Below are 22,036 nucleotides of genomic sequence, written 5' to 3' on the forward strand. Positions count from 1 at the left end.
ATCTAGTGTGTATATACAGTGCCTACAAGTAGTATTCAACCCCCTGCAGATTTAGCTGGTTTGATAAGATGCAAATAAGTTAGAGCCTTCAAACTGCAAACGAGAGTAGGTTTTATGAACAGAAGCATAAATCTTACAAACCAAAAAGTTATGTTGCTCAGTTGAATTTTATTAATTTTTAAGCATAAAAGTGTGGGTCAATTATTATTCAACCCCTATGTTTATTATTTTGTGGAATAACCCTTGTTTGCAATTACAGCTAATAATCGTCTTTTATAAGACCTGATCAGGCCGGCACAGGTCTGTGGAGTTATCTTGGCCCACTCCTCCATGCAGATCTTCTCCAAGTTATCTAGGTTCTTTGGGTGTCTCATGTGGACTTTATTCTTGAGCTCCTTCCACAAGTTTTCAATTGGGTTAAGGTCAGGAGACTGACTAGGCCACTCCAACACCTTGACTTTTTCCCTCTTGAACCAGGCCTTGGTTTTCTTGGCTGTGTGCTTTGGGTCGTTGTCTTGTTGGAAGATGAAATTACGACCCATCTTAAGATCCTTGATGGAGGAGCGGAGGTTCTTGGCCAAAATCTCCAGGTAGGCCGTGCTATCCATCTTCCCATGGATGCGGACCAGATGGCCAGGCCCCTTGGCAGAGAAACAGCCCCACAGCATGATGCTGCCACCACCATGCTTGACTGTAGGGATGGTATTCTTGGGGTCGTATGCAGTGCCATCCAGTCTCCAAACATCACGTGTGTGGTTGGCACCAAAGATCTCGATCTTGGTCTCATCAGACCATAGAACCTTGAACCAGTCTGTCTCAGAGTCCTCCAAGTGATCATGAGCAAACTGTAGACGAGCCTTGACATGACGCTTTGAAAGTAAAGGTACCTTACGGGCTCGTCTGGAACGGAGACCATTGCGGTGGAGTACGTTACTTATGGTATTGACTGAAACCAATGTCCCCACTACCATGAGATCTTCCCGGAGCTCCTTCCTTGTTGTCCTTGGGTTAGCCTTGACTCTTCGGACAAGCCTGGCCTCGGCACGGGAGGACACTTTCAAAGGCTGTCCAGGCCGTGGAAGGCTAACAGTAGTTCCATAAGCCTTCCACTTACGGATGATGCTCCCAACAGTGGAGACAGGTAGGCCCAACTCCTTGGAAAGGGTTTTGTACCCCTTGCCAGCCTTGTGACCCTCCACGATCTTGTCTCTGATGGCCTTGGAATGCTCCTTTGTCTTTCCCATGTTGACCAAGTCTGAGTGCTGTTCACAAGTTTGGGGAGGGTCTTAAATAGTCAGAAAAGGCTGGCAAAAGAGATCTTTAATCCACACATGTGAAGCTCATTATTCTTGGTGCCTGAACTACTTCTTAATACTTTAGGGGGACCAAACAGAATTCTTGTGGTTTGAGGGGTTGAATAATAAATGACACTCTGAATTAACTTTTAACGTTTTAAAAAAAAAAAAAATTTGCTGCAGTGCATTTCCCACTTCCAGGCTGATCTACAGTACAAATGTCACAATGCCAAGTTAATTCCGCATGTGTCAACCAGCTAAATCTGCAGGGGGTTGAATACTACTTGTAGGCACTGTGTATATATATATATATATATATTCATATATATATATATATATACACACACAGTACAGACCAAAAGTTTGGACACACCTTCTCATTTAAAGATTTTTCTGTATTTTCATGACTTTGAAAATTGTACATTCACACTGAAGTCATCAAAACTATGAATTAACACATGTGGAATTATATACTTAACAAAAAAGTGTGAAACAACTGAAAATATGTCTTATATTCTAGGTTCTTCAAAGTAGCCACCTTTTGCTTTGATGACTGCTTTGCACACTCTTGGCATTCTCTTGATGAGCTTCAAGAGGTAGTCACTGGAAATGGTTTAAACTTCACAGATGTGCCCTGTCAGGTTTAATAAGTGGGATTTCTTGCCTTATAAATGGGGTTGGGACCATCAGTTGTGTTGTGCATTAGTCAGGTGATAGTCCTTCTGAATAGACTGTTAGCTGCTTTTTTCTTGCCATAATACAAATTCAAAGTAAAGAAAAACGAGTGGCCATCATTATTTTAAGAAATGAAGGTCAGTCAGTCTGAAAAATTGGGCAAACTTTGAAAGTGTCCCCAAGTGCAGTTGGAAAAACCATCAAACGCTACAAAGAAACTGTCTCACTTGAGGACCGCCCCAGGAAAGGAAGACCAAGAGTCACCTCTGCTTCTGAGGATAAGTTTATCCGAGTCACCAGCCTCAGAAATTGCAGGTTAACAGCATCTCAGATTAGAGACCAGGTCAATGCCACACAGAGTTCTAGCAGCAGACACATCTCTACAACAACTGTTAAGAGGAGACTTTGTGCAGCAGGCCTTCATGGTAAAATAGCTGCTAGGAAACCACTGCTAAGGACGGGCAACAAGCAGAAGAGACTTGTTTGGCCTAAAGAACACAAGGAATGGACATTAGACCAGTGGAAATCTGTGCTTTGGTCTGATGAGTCCAAATTTGAGATCTTTGGTTCCAACCACCATGTCTTTGTGCGACGCAGAAAAGGTGAACGGATGGACTCTACATGCCTGGTTCCCACCGTGAAGCATGGAGGAGGAGGTGTGATGGTGCTTTGCTGGTGACACTGTTGGGGATTTATTCAAAATTGAAGGCATACTGAGCAAGCATGGCTACCACAGCATCTTGCAGCGGCATGCTATTCCATCCATTTTTCGTTTAGTTGGACCTTCATTTATTTTTCAACAGGACAATGACCCCAAACACACCTCCAGGCTGTGTAAGGGCTATTTGACCAAGAAGGAGAGTGATGGGGTGCTACGCCAGATGACCTGGCCTCCACAGTCACCAGACCTGAACCCAATTGAGATGGTTTAGGGTGAGCTGGACCACAGAGTGAAGGCAAAAGGGCCAACAAGTGCTAAGCATCTCTGGGAACTCCTTCAAGATTGTTGGAAGACCATTTCCGGTGACTACCTCTTGAAGCTCATCAAGAGAATGCCAAGAGTGTGCAAAGCAGTCATCAAAGCAAAAGGTGGCTACTTTGAAGAACCTAGAATATAAGACATATTTTCAGTTGTTTCACACTTTTTTGTTAAGTATATAATTCCACATGTGTTAATTCATAGTTTTGATGCTTTCAGTGTGAATGTACAATTTTCATAGTCATGAAAATACAGAAAAATCTTTAAATGAGAAGGTGTGTCCAAACTTTTGGTCTGTACTGTACACACACACCACACACACACACCACACACACACACACCGCACACACACACCACACACACACACACACACACACACACACACACCCTGTTTTAAACAGCAAGTCAGTTAAGAACTAGCAAGCCTTCTTCCAGGTAGTCCTCCATATTGATTAGCTCTGTATAACTCCGCTCACAGCACTGATTGGCAGCAGTACAGAAAGCTGTCAGTGGCATGGACCGTGTTATACAGAGCTCAGCATTTAAAAAAAAAAAAAAAAAAAAATATTGGTAGATCTGCAGCAGCTAAAACCACAATTTTATCAAAACTACAGCAAACACCCCAGCAAGTTAAACATTGCTGGAAACAAGGTCCCTGCCTCTACATCATGTTGCGGTGGCATAAGCTGGTGACAGATTCCCTATAACTGCAGAGAATATTTCCACTGCTCCACAGCTCAGTGGTGGATGTGTTTTACACCCCTACTGCCGATGCTTGGCATTGTGATCTTAGGCTTAAAGAAGCTGTTTGACCATGGAGACCAATTTCAAGCTTCATATTCACAATTCTTTAAAACGTAAGAACTTTCTATTACTACTTATATTTGAAAATGGCATGGCTGTGTGCTTGACTTTTCGCATCTGTTTGCAATAGATGTAGTCGAAATACTAACTAGAAAAATTAGGAATATTGGTCATCTACTTTTGGCCGTATAGGGTCTACCTTCAGTAAACCTATTACAAAATACTTTTGACTGTAGCACTTAATTTTTTAGGCTGGTCCTTCAGATGGATGGAAAAAATAAAAAAAGTCTACATGATCAATAAAGAGACTGAAGAAGCTGGAATCCCCCAGAAAAGAATGAAGTGTTTACCTTCAATGTAAAGTGGTTCCACAACATCGTGATTAATGAGCTCAAAGTTCTCATGGCCAATCCAGTGCTCCACATTTCTTTTCCTACCAGTAAAAAAGTTGTCTACTACTGTAGCCTCATGGCCATCCATCATAAGCTTGTCTGTGAGATGAGACCCAACAAAACCAGCACCTCCTGTTATCTGCAAACACAATTTGACAAATATGATTTCAATGAACAAAAAAAAAATTATTCAATTTGAGTGACAATATTATATTATCTAGCTGCTGTTTGATCTCAGTCCACAGCTCCTGTGCGTTATGGTAGTTGTCCCCCAAACCAGAGGCATATCTAGGGGAAGGTAGCCAGGGCATGTGCCCCAAGCGCAGCTGGCAAGGGGGCGCAGTCGGGCAGCCTAATGCGGTGGTCTAATCTTCCCCGGTGGCCGCACAGAACATGCAACCCGCTGGCTCCCAGTGAACAATTGAAGTTCTCACCACTGGGTCAGACCGATGCCAGCAGCGCGATCAGACCATGTGATCATGCTGCTAGCGTCATTCACCGGTGCTGAGAAATGTGAAGAACATTGGTGGAAAATGCTCCACAGCAGTTGAGCTGAAGACACCGAAGATTAAATGTAATGAGGGGCTGGGGGATATTTACTGTGTGGGAGGGGGGTATACTATGTGTGTTGGGGATATTTACTGCATGTCGGGGGGTATACTATCTGTGTTGGGGATATTTACTGCATGTCAGGGGGTATATACTGTTTGGGAATGATTTAGTGTAATGGAGCTGGGTAAGATTTACTGTGTGAAGGGGGAAATTTAGTGTAACGAGGCTAGGGGAGATTTACTGTGTGTAGGACATTTAGTGTAACAGGGGTGGGGATGATTTGAGGACACAAGTTTGGGGAGCAAGGATGGGACCGCTGCAGACATAATATGAGTGGCGGGAGACATTTGAAGACACAATATGAGGATCAAGGGGTGAAATGGGGGGCATGTATGGGGGAGGGGGGGATCGGTGCAAACACAGTATGGTGAGTGGGGGAGATGTGTGGGGAGGCCGTATGGAAAAAGAGAGGGTAAATGTATGAGATGGGAAGGGGAGATGTGTGAGGGAATAGTGCGAGGAGACAGTATGGGGGGAGAAAAATGTGAGTGGGCACTGAATAAAGACTGAATAGTGTGTATGTGGAGGGGTAGCATGGGGGGACATTGTAAGGGCACAGCCAGGAGGGGACAGTATACCAAGGAGAGGGAGTGTGATGAGTGGGCACAGTATAGAGACTGTCCTATACAGGGGACAGTGAGAGGACAGTGTGAAGAGGGGGCCCAGTATGGAAAGGAGAGGACAGTGTGAAGAGGGGGCCCAGTATGGAAAGGAGAGGGCAGTGTGGGGAGCATGTACCATAAGAGGCACAGTGTGTGGGCCATATTTTGTGCAGAGAATATAGTGAGGGGCAATTATTTATTCAGGGGCTCAGCATAGGACAGATATTTTTATTCAGGAGCTATATAATAAGGGCATTGTGTATGTGCTGCAGAAGACCTGAGAAGATGGAAGGCTGCCGAGACGAGCTGTGGATGAGAAAAGTCATCATGGCGTCTCGACAAAATTAAGAAGAAAAGGAAGAGGATGACTCCAGAGACGTCATCTATTAAGTACCTGGATGTAAAAGCTTTTTGTGACACCACGGCCACGTCCCCCATTTGATGCTCTCATTTTTTGGAACTGGTTTTTCTAAACACTACTCGTAAAGAGATGGCAGAAGAATAGATTTATTTGCAACACTACGAGAAAGCACACAGTGGTCCTGAAAAATTATTTCTATGGCCTATAAATGGCAACGAGCTGGCTAATGCCAATTATGTATTTCCCAGACAACTAGAAAACACACACACACAGACTTCAAAAAATTATTTATTTGGCCTTTGAATGATGAGATGGCTGATGCCAATTATTTATTTCCAAGACTACTAGAAAACACAGAGCGGTCCTGAGAAATTATTTCTTGGGCCTAGAAATGGCAACAAGACAGCTGATGCCAATTGTTTATTTCCAAGACTGCTAGAAAACACAGAGACTTAAAAAGGCACAGTACTCTCACAGACAGGGGTGTGGGGGAGGGGAGAGTATACATGGCGGCTTAAAGGCACAGTACACACAGTGGCTAGTTTGCAGAGTGCACAGTCAGAATCTGTCCATCACTCCAGCTGCATCCTATCCCTACACTAATGAGGGCATAATTGCGACACTCGTAATGAGGCCATTATACAGGCCGGGTCACGTGCTGCGCTGGCCAATCACAGCCATGCTAATACTTTCAACAAGCTTTATTAGACTGGCGAACCCGAACAGGAAACTGAACGTATAGTAAAATGTCAGTGTTTGGGGCTCGGTACGGACCCCGAACTTTACCTTTCGGGTTCACTCATTCCAAATTGCCAGGTCACTTTTACTGTAAAATTAATATGGTAATAAACTCCAAAACAATTGTGGAATTGCACTTTTTTTGCAATTTCAACGCACTTGGAATTTTTTTCCCACTGCAATACCTCATAACGTGACACTGATCACATTTAAAAAATGAGGCCAGGTCATTAACCTACAAAGTGGCTCGGTCCTTAAGGGGTTAATCTAGTGGACTCAATAGTTTTTCCCCTTTATTTATCCGGCACCGTTATAAACCTTCATCACAAACTTACTGTTTTAGAAAACTACATAACATTTTCGCCACTTTAACCATTTCAAATCTGTTGTCCCATCAGCCAAAATTGCACAAAAAATATGGCATCTTGTAGAGTATTAGTTACAGAAGAAATAAGTCTACATACCCCTGTTAAAATGCCTGGGCTTTGTCATGAAAAAAAAATTATACCAAGAAGAAATAATTAATTTCAGAACTTTTTCCAACTTTAATGTTGCCCATAATCTGCACAAATTCATTCAGAAACAAACTGAAATAATATTGAGGGCGAAATAAAACTAAATTAATGTGGTTGTATAAGTGTGAACACCCTCTTACAACTGGGGATGTGATTGTGTTAAAAATTAGCAAATCACATTTAAACTCATGTTAAATAGTAGTCCGTACACGGCTGACTATGTTTAGTCATTCTGATTAACCGCATATAATCTAGTAGGATTTTCCTGACATTTTCTTACTTGCATTTAACAGAAAAGGCCATGGTCTGTAAACCGCTTGCAAGACAGCAAAGGGATCTCATTGTTGAAAGTTACCAGTCAGAAGGTGGGTATAAAAATAAATAAATTCCAAGATATTAGAACCTTGATGAAGACAGTAATCAAGATGTGGCTTAAATTGTCACAACAGTTACATTACCTAGAACTGAACGTGCCTCAAATATTAATAAAAATACTAGAAGAAAATTGGTCTGGAACGCTGTCAAGAGGAGAACTGCAACATTAAAGGAGCTGCAAGAAATTTTGGAAAATACTGGTTGTCTACTGAATTATGACAACAATCTCCAGTATTCTTCATATGTCTGGCCTGTGGGAAAGGGTGGCAAGATGGAATCGTTTTCTTAGAAAGAAAAATCATTAAAGCCCAACTTGTTTTTCCAAAACCGATGCGCGCTTATGCTGTGATCAGTCAGTCAGATTGACTGACTGATCACAGCACCCTGAGTCCGGGGGCTGATGGCATAGGTCCCCGCACCTCTTCCCGTGCCACCCAGCCATCAGTGACAGCTGTCGGCACTGAACTGTCACTGCGTTTTTACATGCAGTGACTGTTTAAAGTCATGACGGACATAGCATGTCATGGTGCCAGAAGTGACACCCGCTCATGACGTGCTATGTCCATCATTAGGTGTAAAGGGCTTAAAGGGGTTGTCCAGTACTTTATTATTAGTGATCTATCCTTCGGATAGGTCATCAATATCAGATTGACCTGACAGCTATCGATCAGTTTTGTGTGTCGGTGGGTGGAAGGGAGTAGTTTCGAAGCAGAACAGCAGAGCTCCGCCAACCAAATAGTGATTGACTGCGACCGGATACTTCACATCCGCTGCTATTCAAATAAATAGAAGTAGGTTGGCAGCATCCCACTGTGTATGAAATGCAATGTTTCACTCCACACAATTATCACCTGTGGGGACAAGATGTAAACAGTTAATTGGTGGGGTGTCAAGCCCCTACCTATTTTATATTGATGACTTACCTATTGGATATTGGAGCTATTGGATATGTCATCAATATAAAGTTACCAGACAGTTCCTTTAAGAAAATAGTTTTCAGTTACTCAAAGAGCAATGTCAATTTATATAGACAAGAAAAGCACCAGTTGACTATTGTTCTTATTTTATTAAAATAGCATATTCAACCACCATAAACTGATAATACTTTATTTTCTTTATCCAAGAATACACTTAACAACACAATAGTGACTCAAAATATTCTTATTTATCAGAGCTGCTTTCAAATTGAAATGTACAGCTTTGTGAACATTGAGGAGAACAAAGATAAGGTTTAAGTAACAAAAAAAGACAAAGCTTTCCCACATGTTTTCCCACTCTTCAGGAGTATATCTAAATTGGCAGTATGAAAGAGTGGACCCATACAAGACTGCCCCAATGTAATGCATAGAGTACATACCATATTAATGGACCTACCATATTCTTTAAACATATATAAATAAATTGGCATTTTTATTTCCATGTCTGCTTCAGCTTCAAAAAGAAACTAGTAATTTAAACCCGTTGTATTCGGCAGAGTCTGAAAGGACTAAATGGTGATTCTTAGCTGGCCCCACCACCAGCAATAGGGCTGACCTGTCCTCAGACAGTTGTCAAAAACAGTCACGGCAAGATATATAAAATGTGGAGATTTCCATGTATTTCCTACTCTACTGTACATAGAAAGACATCTTTAAAAAGTGCAAGGCAATGTTTGCAGTTCTCAAATGTTATTAGGCACATCCATTCCTTTAAAGCAAGCTTCATAGGGAAATTCCAGTTTTATTCTTCATGATAGCCCCTCAGAAGTCTCTATTTTCTTGTAAAAGAAACAAGGGGAAAGGGAGAACAAAAATTACATCCTGTAAACCATCAAGATAGCCCCTCTTCTTCACGGAGTGTTCAGTTATGTCGCATTCTACCTTTATTTATTCTCTCCGGTTTTGGCTTGGGTATATATTGGTTATTTGCTTGGTATTCAAGTTCTTTACTAAAGTAGTGAATTGTTTTATTCAAGCCTTCCTCTAGTGGAACCTGAGAAGAGAGAATAGCAAGAAAAACCATGTTACCGTAGCTTTCTGAACTTACACCAAAGTCAACAAGAACAATCTAAAAAAAAAAATAGATTAATAGTATATATATGAAATGATATAATATATAACTAGTGTTGAGCATTCCGATACTGAAATATCGAGTATCGGCCGATATTCGCGGTATCGGAATTCCGATACTTAATTCCGATACTTTTACAATATCGAATACCGGAATCGGAAGTTCCCATAATGCCTGCGCTCTGCAGTGTCTCTGAAGTATGACAAGCTGGATGGCAGCGCTCAGCTGAGATCCAGCCTGTCATCAGAATGCCATCCCAGCGTGGGAGAATTCTCCTGATTGTTTAATAGCCGGCGGGCGGTAAAAAGCCGCCGGCTTTTAAACAATCACACAGCCCCATACTGCTTCCCCGCAGCCTCCCACCCCGCAGCACCAAGGAGCGGGGAGCGAAGGACCCGGGCGGGGAAGCCGGCAGTGAAAAGACTTCACCGTCGGCTTTCCCGTTCTGTGCTGCGCTTTCCCGCCGGTTATTTCAAATGAACAGCTGAGGTATCAGGTGATGCTGATCAGCTGTTCATTTGAAATAGCAGCGGTGCCCTCAGAGGGTTCACGTGAGTTCATGCTTGACTGCATTGCATGAACTCACATGAACTTTCCCACGGCCGCACAGGTCAGCCTCACCTCCCAGACGATCAGCCCGTCATGATTGGTGTGTGTGGGTGTCTGTGCGTGTGTCTGCGAGTGTGTGCGGGGTGTCTGTGCGATGTCTGCGGGTGTGTGCGGTGTCTGTGCGATGTGTGCGGGTGTGCGCGGTGTCTGTGCGATGTCTGCGGTGTCTGTGCGATGTCTGCGAGTGTGTGCGGTGTCTGTGCGATGTCTGCGAGTGTGTGCGGTGTCTGTGCGATGTCTGCGAGTGTGTGCGGTGTCTGTGAGATGTCTGCGAGTGTGTGCGGTGTCTGTGAGATGTCTGCGAGTGTGTGCGGTGTCTGTGCGATGTCTGTGAGTGTCTGCGGTGTCTGTGAGATGTCTGCGAGTGTGTGCGGTGTCTGTGCGATGTCTGCGGGTGTGTGCATGCAGGCAGACATAGGCCAATGTGACACTACTACTCCCATCGGCCTATGTCTGTCCCCTGTCCACTCGTGCCAGCAGGATCAGCTCGATGGGAGCAGTAGTTCCCATCAGCCTGATCCTGCTATATAAATTTCCCTACTGTGTCCCCAATAAATTTTAAATACATTTCATTGGTGGCCAGTAGTTACCTACAATAAATTAGTTCATACATTACCTGTCCCCGCCGATCGCCACCTAAAATAAAGTAAAAAATAAAAAACTACACCTATACTCACCTAGACACCTAATTCCCCGAAGCCATCGATCTCCTGTAATAAAATATAAAATAATAAACCACAACCTTATCCTTACCCCTCCGTAGTAGTCCACGAGTGTCCCACGAAGATCTCCAGTTTAGAGCAGCCACATAGAATGTGACCGCTCTGAACCGCTGCCGCCGCTAGAATGATGGGGCCGTAAAGCAGCCCCGTCATTGCATAAGCGGGTTCGCCGGAGTTCAGGCAGCGCTGCTCCGGTTAGCTCCTTTATGGCCCTGCTGTATCGTGAGAAATTCCCACGGTACAGCAGTGCGGTAAAGGAGGTCTCCGGAGCTGCGCTGCCTGAATGCACTCCGGTGACCTCAGTCAGTGGCTCCCGCAGTGTGAGCTTACAGCAGCCATGCACAGCTGTCACCATCTCCAGATGTGACAGCTGTGCATGGGAGATCAGCGCAGGAACGTGGACAGGTAACTATTTTTTTTTTAGTAAACTAAGAATTAAATAAAATTGTGTGTTTTATTTCAAATAAATAATTTTTTTCTGGGTGTAGTGTGTTTTTTCTTTTTAACACTTTGTAGGTTAGTAATGGGGGTGTCTTATAGACGCCCATCATTACTAACCTGGGCTTCATGGCAGCTGGCGCTGACATGAACCCCAACCCTATTACCCCACTGCCACCGCACCAGGGCAGCGTGGAAGAGCGAGGCTAAGTGCCAGAGTTGGCGCATCCTATGGATGCGCCATTTCTGGGGCGGCTGACGGCTGGTGTTTCTAGCCTGGGAGGGGGCCAATATTCATGGCACCCTTCCTGGGCTATTAATATCAGCCCCCAGCTGTCTGCCTAGCCTTTGCTAGCTATTAAATAGGGGGGACCCCACGTCATTTTTTTGGGGGGGGTCCCCCATTTTAATAGCTAGTAAAGGCTAGGTATTCAGCTGGGGGCTGATATTAGTAGTCTGGGAAGCTCCGTGGGTATTACCCACTTCCCAGGCTTCAAACATCTGCCCCAGCCGTCTGCTTAACCTCCGCTAGAGCCTAAAATTATGGGGAGCCCCACGCCAATTTTTTTTAAATAAATCCTTTATTTTAACACTAAATGACATTTGAGGAGTTAATAAAGATGCAGTCCCTAAATTATTATTTATTTTTTAATTGATTTTTCCCAAAAATTTTGACGTGGGCTTTGCCATATTTTTGTATGCCAGCCAGGTACAGCATCCAGCTTCTATGAATGCGCCATTTTCCGGGGTGGCTGCGGACTGCAATTTGCACCGGGGGGGGGGGGGGGGCAGAAAGCTTGGGCCTCCCTGCACTGCAGATTCCAGCCCCCAGCTGCCTAGTTGTACCTGGCTGGACACAAAAATAGGGAGAAGCCCCACGTATTTTTTTTTAAAATTATTTCATGAAATTCATGAAATAATAAAGAAAGAAAGGTCTTCCCTATATTGTTGTGTCCGGCCGGGTACAAATAGGCAGCTGGTGGTTGGGCGCAGCCCGTTCCTGCCTGCTGTACCTGGCTGGACACAAATATAGTGCGAAGCCCCACGTCAATTTTTTTTTAATTATTTCAGGAAATTCATGAAATAATTTAAAAAAAAAATACGTGGGGCTTCGCCCTATTTTTGTGTCCAGCCAGGTACAACTAGGCAGCTGGGGGCTGGAATCTGCAGCGCAGGGAGGCCCAAGCTTTCTGGGCCCCACCCGCTGCAAATTGCAGTCCGCAGCCGCCCCGGAAAATGGCGCGTTCATAGAAGTGCCATCTTCTGGCGCTGTACCCAACTCATCCAGGGCCCTGGTGCGGTGGCTCACTGGGTAATAAAGGGGTTAAGGCCAGCTTGGCATTATCAGCTGGCCCTAAGCCCGAAATTCATGGGGTCACGCCAATATTAGACATGACCACCATGAATTTCTAGTAAAGTATTTAAAAAAAACACAACACCCAGAATAAAGTCCTTTAATTGAAATAAACACACAATTCTTTATTGTTCTAAATTAAACCATACTTACCATCACGCCCATTCCAGCTGAAGCCAACGATCTCCTGCAATAAAAGAAAAATAATAAAGCAACATCATCCTTACCTTTCCATGGTTCCCACGACAGCTTCAGCTCTGCTACATCGAGATGACAGGCTGGACCGCAGCAGAACGCTGCCATCCAGCCTGTCATCCCGCGGACACTGAGAAGCGCAGGCATGCTTGCGCTCCTCAGTGTCTCTCTGTGACGGCATAAAGATGAGCCGAGGTCATGTCCAATGAACTCGGCTCACCTCATGCACGTCACTGACAGCGTGGGAAAATTCTCCTGCACTCAGCGCTTCAGCGTGAGAATTTTCCCACGCTGTCAGTGACGTGCATGAGGTGAGCTGAGTTCATTGGACATGAACTCGGCTCATCTGGATGCCGTCACAGAGAGACACTAAGGAGCGCAAGCATGCCTGCGCTTCTCAGTGTCTGCGGGATGACAGGCTGGGTGGCAGCGTTCTGCTGCGGTCCAGCCTGTCATCTCGATGTAGCTGAGCTGGAGCTGTCCTGGGAACCATGGAAAGGTAAGGATGAGGTTGCTTTATTATTTTTCTTTTATTGCAGGAGATCGTTGGCTTCAGCTGGAATGGGCGTGATGGTAAGTATGGTTTAATTTAGAACAATAAAGAATTGTGTGTTTATTTCAATTAAAGGACTTTATTCTGGGTGTTTGTGTTTTTTTTTTAACTTTGACTATGGGGTTAGTAATGGGGGTGTCTTATAGACGCCTCTCCATTACTAACCTGGGCTTGATGTCAGCTGGCATTATAAGCTGACATCAACCCCAACCCTATTACCCCACTGCCACCGCTACAAGGCAGTGGGAAGAGCGAGGCTAAGTGCCAGAGTTGGCGCATCCTATGGATGCGCCATTTCTGGGGCGGCTGACGGCTGGTGTTTCTAGCCTGGGAGGGGGCCAATATTCATGGCACCCTTCCTGGGCTATTAATATCAGCCCCCAGCTGTCTGCCTAGCCTTTGCTAGCTATTAAATTAGGGGGGACCCCACGTCATTTTTTTGAGGGGGTCCCCCATTTTAATAGCTAGTAAAGGCTAGGTATTCAGCTGGGGGCTGATATTAGTAGCCTGGGAAGCTCCGTGGGTATTACCCCCTTCCCAGGCTTCAAACATCTGCCCCAGCCGTCTGCTTAACCTCCGCTAGAGACTAAAATTAAGGGGAACCCCACGCCAATTTTTTTTAAAATAAATCCTTTATTTTAACACTAAATGACAAGTACAGTAATCAACACTGTCACTGTACTTCTTATATATGTGACTGACATGTTTCTATCTATCTAATCTATGTATGATTCTCTATTCCTTATATTCTAAATTGTCGGGTACAGATGCTGAATTGCCGGCCGGCTTTTTTAAAGAGACGGTGCATGAAAACACTATTATATTTTTAAATAAATCCTTTACACTAAATGACAAGTACAGTAAGCAACACTGTCACTGTACTTCATATATATGTGACTGACATGTTTCTATCTATCTAACCTATGTGTGAAGCTCTATTCTTTCTGTTGTAAATTGTCGGGTACCGGTGTATGCTGCTGATGAATTGCCGGCTTTTCGCGTAATACATTCTACATTATTCTTAGTTGTTTTACTTCATGTAGAATTAACCTACAAGGAAAGAAAGGGTTTATTTTCATTCCGATATTTGTGTCCCATTGACTTGCATTGGTTTCCGGTATCGGAATCGGCGATATCCGATATTTTTTGGGTATCGGTCCGATCCAATCCGATACGATATTTCCTGATATCGGAAGGTATCGCTCAACACTATATATAACACACATACAGATATATATTTTTTTACCTCTACTGAGGCAGTGATGCTATGATTAAACTCCAGTATACATACCACAGGTTCCCATCCAAGTAGAAGCTTGGCTTTCCTGATATCTGGTTTTCGCCTTTGTGGATCATCTTGAGCTTCTGAAAGAAACTGTATTTCTCCACCACTATAATGGAAGAACATATACTTAATAGTGGTTTGTGTTTTTTTTTCCTTCTTTGAACCATTAAAAAAAAAAAAAAAGATTATTGACTTTGGCGCTCCATGGCATCTTAACCAGCGCAGCACGATCTTCCTCGGTTGACACTCGAATGCCGGCATCTTGCGATTAGTGGACCCCAGCAATGTCATGAAGAGCATTTTACCATTATATGGCAGGGTCTATGTAATCGCAAGAAGTGCCCATTATGTTGGCATTCAAGTGATGGCCCAGGAAGTTTCCTCTTCCTTGGGATGGCAGCCGCAAAGTACAAAAAGTACCTTGGAACAAGGTAGTGAAAATCTTTTTGCTCATCTTTATAAGTCATAGAATGTTAAGTGCAGTATCGTAGTGTCCAATGTTTGCCATGGGTAAAAAATAAAAATATGCCTGGCCTATGATGTTCTCCTACCAAAGCCTCATTAAGACGCCAATTTAAACACGAAAAACACTGATAGAACTTGTACATATTTTATAGTCTACGGCGCAGTTCACATGTTTGTATTTTGGGGCAGACCACTGCAAAATTACCCAAAGTCTTGTCCGATTTTGATCAAGTTCACAGGTCAAACTCGCCAAGTCTATGGGTCCATTAAAGAAAAAAGAAAACATATCACATGTGCTGTCCGTTTGCTTATAGAAGCCCGAGACACCAAGTTTTTATTTTGCTTTTGCATATGAGAAAACAAAAAACTGATGAAGCTGATGGTAAAACGGACACGGACCAGAACACAGATGAAAAATTGTTCAGTTTTTTTGGGTATGAGAAAAATCATCGTCTGAATGAGCAATAACACATGTAAGTATAATGCATGAGAAGGACAAGTCACAAATGAGGTCCAGCAGCAGCGTGGTCACAGTGAGGGCACCTGCTCTATTTTCCAGACGCCAAATGGATATGGAAGAGCAGTTTCCATTTAAATATCAAGAATGGAGACTACTTTTTTTTACTTATTTATTTTTTACTGGAGAGACTATTTTTGCTGTAAAAGTTCGGAGTTGCAGCATAACCAAAATATTTTTGTAAAAAAAAATACTCTGTTCATTATCAAAATTGTGTGATAAAAAGAGAAAAGAAAATACAGTGGTCCAGTGGGTGGAGTAAATCATTCATTGCCAGTATGTCTTATATAATTTGACCATGAAGGCCGTCAATCACGGATCAGACCAGCCCCCGTCCCTCTAATCCAAGAACAAGCAAGAATTTAAAGGGTTTTTCTCAAGAGCAAGTGTTCATTTTAATCATCTTGGAATAATAACAATTCAATGTATTAAAATAAAATGTTCCTGCGCGGAGATAATCTTATAAATTGTCCCTTGCTGTGTCTGACCTTGCAGGAGCATGGTCTGATCATACCGCAGCACCTGGCTGGGGAAAAAAAAAGTATGTGGACATTACAACACGAGATTGCAAATGATTCTCTGAAGTAAAACATTGTTTAAAAACAGGCAGTGAAATGTTTTACCTCAGAGAAAGAATCATCTGTGATCCCGTGCTGTAATGTCTGTATAATCTTGTGCTTCCTCCCCTGCCCAGGAGCCATTACACAGTACACAGCAGGGGCACATTTATAAGATCATCTCCACACAGGAACATTTTATTTAAATACATCCAATTGTGGAAATTATTATTCCAAAAACTCTTGATTAAAATGAACTTTTGTTCGAGGGAAAACCCCAATGGATTTACTTTATACTGTATCAAATGTCCAGTATACAGCAATCTGCTCAGATGCTCCTTGACCATAACACAATGCCAATAGATTTCAGAGCATTTTCATGGGGACAGGTTCCCTTTCAATAGGAAGATACGAGCTGCAAGGACAAATAGTGACAATTGGAAGAATACATTTTCATTTAGACAGTGATGTAGCAGAACATGCCTAAAAAAATACCATTTACATGTTATGTCAGTAGACATTTATAGACTGGGATAAGGCAATTTTACAAGCCAACAAGAGTGCATTGCCATTGGGTGAAGATATAAAATCAATAAAACACTTGTAAGAAAAAAAATTTGGTATCAATACTAATCACAGACCTTTATCAGCAATTCACGCACAGTACACAATTATCCACCTTGTGATTACACATCTAATAAACTATTGGCAGGATTTCTCAGGGGAGCGAGAACTCACCAACAAGTTGCTTAATTAATCTGGCAAATTCCAGGATGGTGTGCTCTTCTGGGTTTCCAGAAGCATACAGTCTAGATCACGTGAAGTCATTATCGGTCTTTACTCCTCTTTGGTCAGACCTCATCTGGAATACTGTGTACAGTTTTGGGCACCACATTTTAAAAAAGACATAGACAAACTGGAGCAAGTTCAGAGAAGAGCGACCAGAATGGTGACTGGTCTGCAAACCATGTCCTATGAGGAACGGTTGCAGGATTTGGGAATGTTTAGCTTGCAAAAAAGAAGACTGAGAGGAGACTTAATAGCTGTCTACAAATATGTCAAGGGCTGTCACATTGTAGAAATGTGACACCCCAGGGGTCTGGTTGCCACAGTGATAGAGATATTACGTCTGAGAGCAGGTGGGAGGTCTCTTGGTCAGGGATCCTATGCATGCCACACCTCCTGCCCAGTCCTGGGAGGGGAAGAACTTCCCCTATATAAACCTAGGGCTGAGGCAGGGTTAGTGAGTAGAGAAGAAGTAGAGACAGAGAAGAGCAGCAGATATAGGAGAAGAACATCAGGAGCTCTGTGGGAGCAGTGCTATAAGGAGTCAGGGGCTGGCAGCTGCAGAGCTCGCCCTGACTGAGAAGCTATCACCGGACCCGGAGTCCGAGGCTGTGGGGACTAATCTTTACCCAGCAGCAGAAACCGCCCGGCAGGGGATTTCAGGTCCTCTGGCCAAGAAACCCGAAGGCACGGTCACACGCGTGGGACCAGCACCGCCGTCGTGGAGCGGACGCCACTAGAAGGCCCCGAGTCACCGGCCATACGGGTGAGTACCACACGGTACACTCAGGGACGTGGGCTACTTATACCCGCCTCTAGCAAGGTAGCCAGAAGAGTACAGTCAGTTTGGGAGGCCTACAACTCCGCCTGGCCAGGGGAGATCCCATCTGCTCAAGGACTGACCAGGCCCCGATCGCTAGCCAGTACTCCGGGAGGGTCTATCTTTATCACCAGTAAAGACCCTGAACTACACCGCATCGTCTCTGAGTGATTCCTGATACCCCCATCATCCACGTCGGCTGCCCTGAGGCCATACCCCTCCCGTTGGGGGTGATACTACCACGCTGCACAATCCTACCACCGGCCTCAGCGGTCTGCCCTGCAGCGGCAGCTCCTTCGCTGCATTCAACGGGTGGCGTAGTCGTCCAACATCTACCGCTAATACAACGCCACTTAGTCTGACTCCCTGGGCACGGAACGGGTCACCGCCACGAGACTACAACCCTCAACAGATCCGGCTCCGGGTAAGCTCCTGCATGCGCAACGCTGTGCGACACAGGCCCAGGTGCGTCAACACAGGTGCGTCAACTTTTGGCGTAGTCGGCAGGATTCCGTGCCCGCAACCACCGGGTACTGCGTGCCTGAAAAAGACTGTTCAAACTTACCTGTGGTGAAGATTCCCGCCATCCGGCGCCATCTTCAGCCTTCTTCCCGCCATCGGTGAAGATTCCCGCCATCCGGCGCCATTTTCAGCTTTCTTCCCGCCTTCCGTGGAGTTTTCCCGCCGTTGGACGCCATCTTGAAGACGTCGCGCGGGAAGAAGAGGGGCGTGGACTCCGAAAGCGCGCGAGAACTGAAGCCCCGCCTCACGTCCGGACGTCGCGTAAGGTCCTGGAAGGAGCCCAGCAGACGCCGACGTCACAGGAGCGCGACGGAAGGTCCTCAACCCTGACGATCTACTGCGGAGCCGCGGCCTACGGAAGAGGATCATCGCAAGGTAGGCCACGGTCCACTAGGGGGGAGGAGGATGTCGGATACGGAGGAGAGCTTCACTGCCTCAACCCCCGCCAGCGCCACCGCTGCTGCAGTCATGCCTTTCACCATGCCCTATATCCCGGGAGCGGCCTGGCTACCCCAGTACTCAGGGGAGTCACATACCCTGCATGACTTTAGAGAAAAGCTGGATAGCCTCTTCCAGGTGTACCCCCTCACAGAAGAGCAAAAAGTGAGCATCCTGGTGGCCCAATTAACTGGGGCAGCCCGAAGGGAGGTAAAGTCCTGGCCACCTGGGGGGAGGACTGTCGCAGGGATACTAACCCGGCTGAGGGACACCTTTGATACCCGCACCTCAGCCGAGATCAAGCTTAGATTCTACGGGTGCAAGCAGCGAGCACACGAGAGTATAAGGGACTATGCCCTGAACCTACAAGAGGCCCTGAGAGCCATTAAGCAGACCGACCCTGACGGCGTGGGAGACGAGGACAGGCTGTTGACTGAACAATTTATAGAGGGTTTATATTGCAATGCCCACCGAACCCAGTTGCGGGCAATGGCCTTACAGGACCCTCATCTGGGATTTGCACAGTTCAAGGACAGAGCCATCCGGGTGCTCCGAGAACCGGCACCAGGTGGCGTTGTGACCCACCGACGCCCCACTACCACTTACCACCAGGAGGCGGCACCCTTGTCGGCAGGGCCTGTGGGAGCTGATGCGCAGGCTTTGAACAATGACCCGGCTCCAGACCTGCACCATCAGGTCCAAGAGCTAGCTAAAAGCGTTGCTGCGCTAACCCGAACTGTGCAGTCTTTACAGGTTTCCACTCCAGGGAAGATCCAGCTGGCATCCGGACCGGAGGACATCCCGTGGCGTCGACCAAGGAGGACCCCACCGGCCAGAGGGAGACCCAGCGACCGATACAACGAGGACGGACGACCCATCTGCCGCCGCTGCAATCAACCCGGACATATGGCAAGGTACTGTCCTTTAAACTGGCACAACCTGGGGTAGAGGGCCAACCCCCAGGAAAAAGATCACCAGGCCCATCGAACTGGCGCGACAAATATGTGGGAGGACGTCCAGTCTTACCCGTGGTACTGGATGGCATTCCTATGAGTGCCCTACTGGACACCGGGTCACAGGTCACCACCATCCCGTACGTGCTCTTCAAGCAGTACTGGAATGACTCGGATATCACCCGCTACCCTGACGACGACTTGAGTATCATCGCCAGCAATGGTCAGCCCGTGCCACAGATTGGATTTAAAGAGGTGACCATTAAAATCGGTAGAGTCGAACTGGCAGCACAGGGACTGATCATTGTAGACATTGACAAACACGAGAGTCACCCAAAGATAACTCTAGGAACTAATGTAATTGAAAATTGTCTTGCAGAGGTGATTTTCCTTTTACAGCAGGTTGCCAAGAACGCCAGCTCCGGCCAGCAGCGAGTGCTCCAGAAAGAGATCCGGGCACTGATGCGACGGCAACAGCTAGAACTCTCCGGTGGTGAGATTGGTAGCGTGCGAATGTGTGACCCTTTCCCTATTGCCATGCCCCCAAAAAGTGAAATGATGATTTGGTGCCGGGCAGCTATTGGTCTGAGAGGTAGAGATTACCAGGCAATGGTAGAACCAGTTTACTCAGACAGTAGGCCCACCATTTTGACAGCACGGGGGGTGGTCAATGTACGCCATGGGAGGGTGCCCGTTCGCATAATAAATATCGGGAAGAGGGAAGTGTACCTGCCCCGGTATGCCACGCTAGCCAAATTATATACCATTAACCAAAATGCTATACAATCTGTGGAACCCTTGCCTCCATCTCACCCGGAGGAAGGTAACGGCTCTAAGAAAACAATGGAGGACTGGTGTCAGCAACTACATTTGGGTACTGACTCCACTCCCTCACACCAGAAACAGGGAGTCTATCGGGTGGTTCAAGAGTACGAGAGAGTGTTTAGTAAACACCCGTTAGACTTCGGGCGAGTCAAGGGGGTAGAACACCACATCCCCACGGGAGACCATCCTCCCATAAAAGAGAGGTATCGACCCGTACCCCCTGCACACTACCAACACGCCAAGGGGATGCTTAGAGACATGAAGGAGGCTGGGGTGATCAGGGATAGCTGTAGCCCCTGGGCAGCTCCACTAGTCTTAGTCAAAAAGAAAGACAACACCATGAGGATGTGTGTAGATTACCGGAAAATCAACCGTATCACACACAAGGATGCGTACCCCTTACCAAGGATAGAGGAGTCTTTGGCTGCTTTAAGATCTGCTAACTTCTTCTCTACCTTGGATCTCACTAGTGGGTACTGGCAGGTTCCTGTAGCAGAGGCGGACCGGGAGAAGACCGCATTCACCACCCCGATGGGACTTAGCGAGTTTACCTGTATGCCGTTCGGACTCTGCAACGCACCAGGAACCTTCCAACGATTAATGGAGTGCTGTCTGGGCCACAGAAACTTCGAGACGGTCCTGTTGTACCTGGACGATGTCATCGTATATTCTAAGACTTATGAGGACCACCTGAAACACCTGGCGGAAGTGTTCGAAGCTCTGGCAAGCTACGGCCTAAAGGTGAAACCCTCCAAGTGTCATCTCCTGAAACCAAAGGTGCAGTACCTGGGACACGTGGTGAGCGCTGACGGAGTGGCTCCCGACCCTGATAAGATCACCGCAATTAAGGAATGGCCAAGTCCCTCCAGTGTAAAGGAAGTGCGGCAGTTCCTCGGGTTGGTAGGCTACTACCGCAGGTTCATCCCCGGTTTCACCAAAAAGGCAGCTCCTATGCAGGACCTCCTGATAGGCCAGTCCCGGAAGGCCAAGAACCAGAAGCCGCCCTTCAGATGGGAGAAGTTGGAAGAAGAGTCCTTCCGCCAGCTGAAGATGGCCCTCACGGGGGATGAAATCCTGACGTACCCGGATTACAGCCAGCCCTTTATCCTCTACACCGACGCAAGTAACATCGGGCTAGGAGCCGTGCTGTCCCAGATCCAGCAGGGGAAAGAGCGAGTAATCGCTTACGCCAGCCGAAAACTGCGACCCACCGAAAGAAACCCTGAGAATTACAGCTCATTTAAGCTAGAGTTCCTGGCAGTGGTGTGGGCAGTCACCGAACGCTTTAAGCACTACCTCGCTTCTTCCCGGTTCGTCGTGTACACGGATAACAACCCGTTGACACACCTGGACACAGCAAGACTCGGTGCCCTAGAGCAGAGATGGATGGCCCGTCTGTCCAACTACGAGTTCACAATCAAATACTGGGCAGGACGCTCCAATACCAACGCGGACGCCCTGTCCAGGATGCCAAACCTACCGGACGTAGGAGAAGATCCAGAGGGACTGGAAGAAGTCGAACTCCCCGCGTTCCACCGTCATGGGACTATCCAGTATTCCCACCGGGTAAGGAGTAAGCAAGCTGCTACGTTTAATCCCT

The 22,036-nt window shown here is 46.0% G+C and overlaps 1 long non-coding RNA gene and 1 pseudogene across 1 annotated transcript in view; one reads left to right on the top strand and one right to left on the bottom strand.

The window, feature by feature from the left end:
• LOC141213275 (uncharacterized) overlaps positions 1–22,036 on the top strand; it is a 418,496-nt gene that overhangs the window by 201,852 nt on the left and 194,608 nt on the right. The window lies entirely within an intron of this gene.
• Positions 8,557–22,036, bottom strand: part of LOC141213274 (UDP-glucuronic acid decarboxylase 1-like) — a 133,585-nt pseudogene continuing 120,105 nt past the window's right edge.

This window comes from Phyllobates terribilis, unplaced genomic scaffold, assembly GCF_046119375.1.
Source record: "Phyllobates terribilis strain yellow unplaced genomic scaffold, ASM4611937v1 Scaffold_191__1_contigs__length_3620865, whole genome shotgun sequence".
Taxonomy (NCBI): domain Eukaryota; kingdom Metazoa; phylum Chordata; class Amphibia; order Anura; family Dendrobatidae; genus Phyllobates; species Phyllobates terribilis.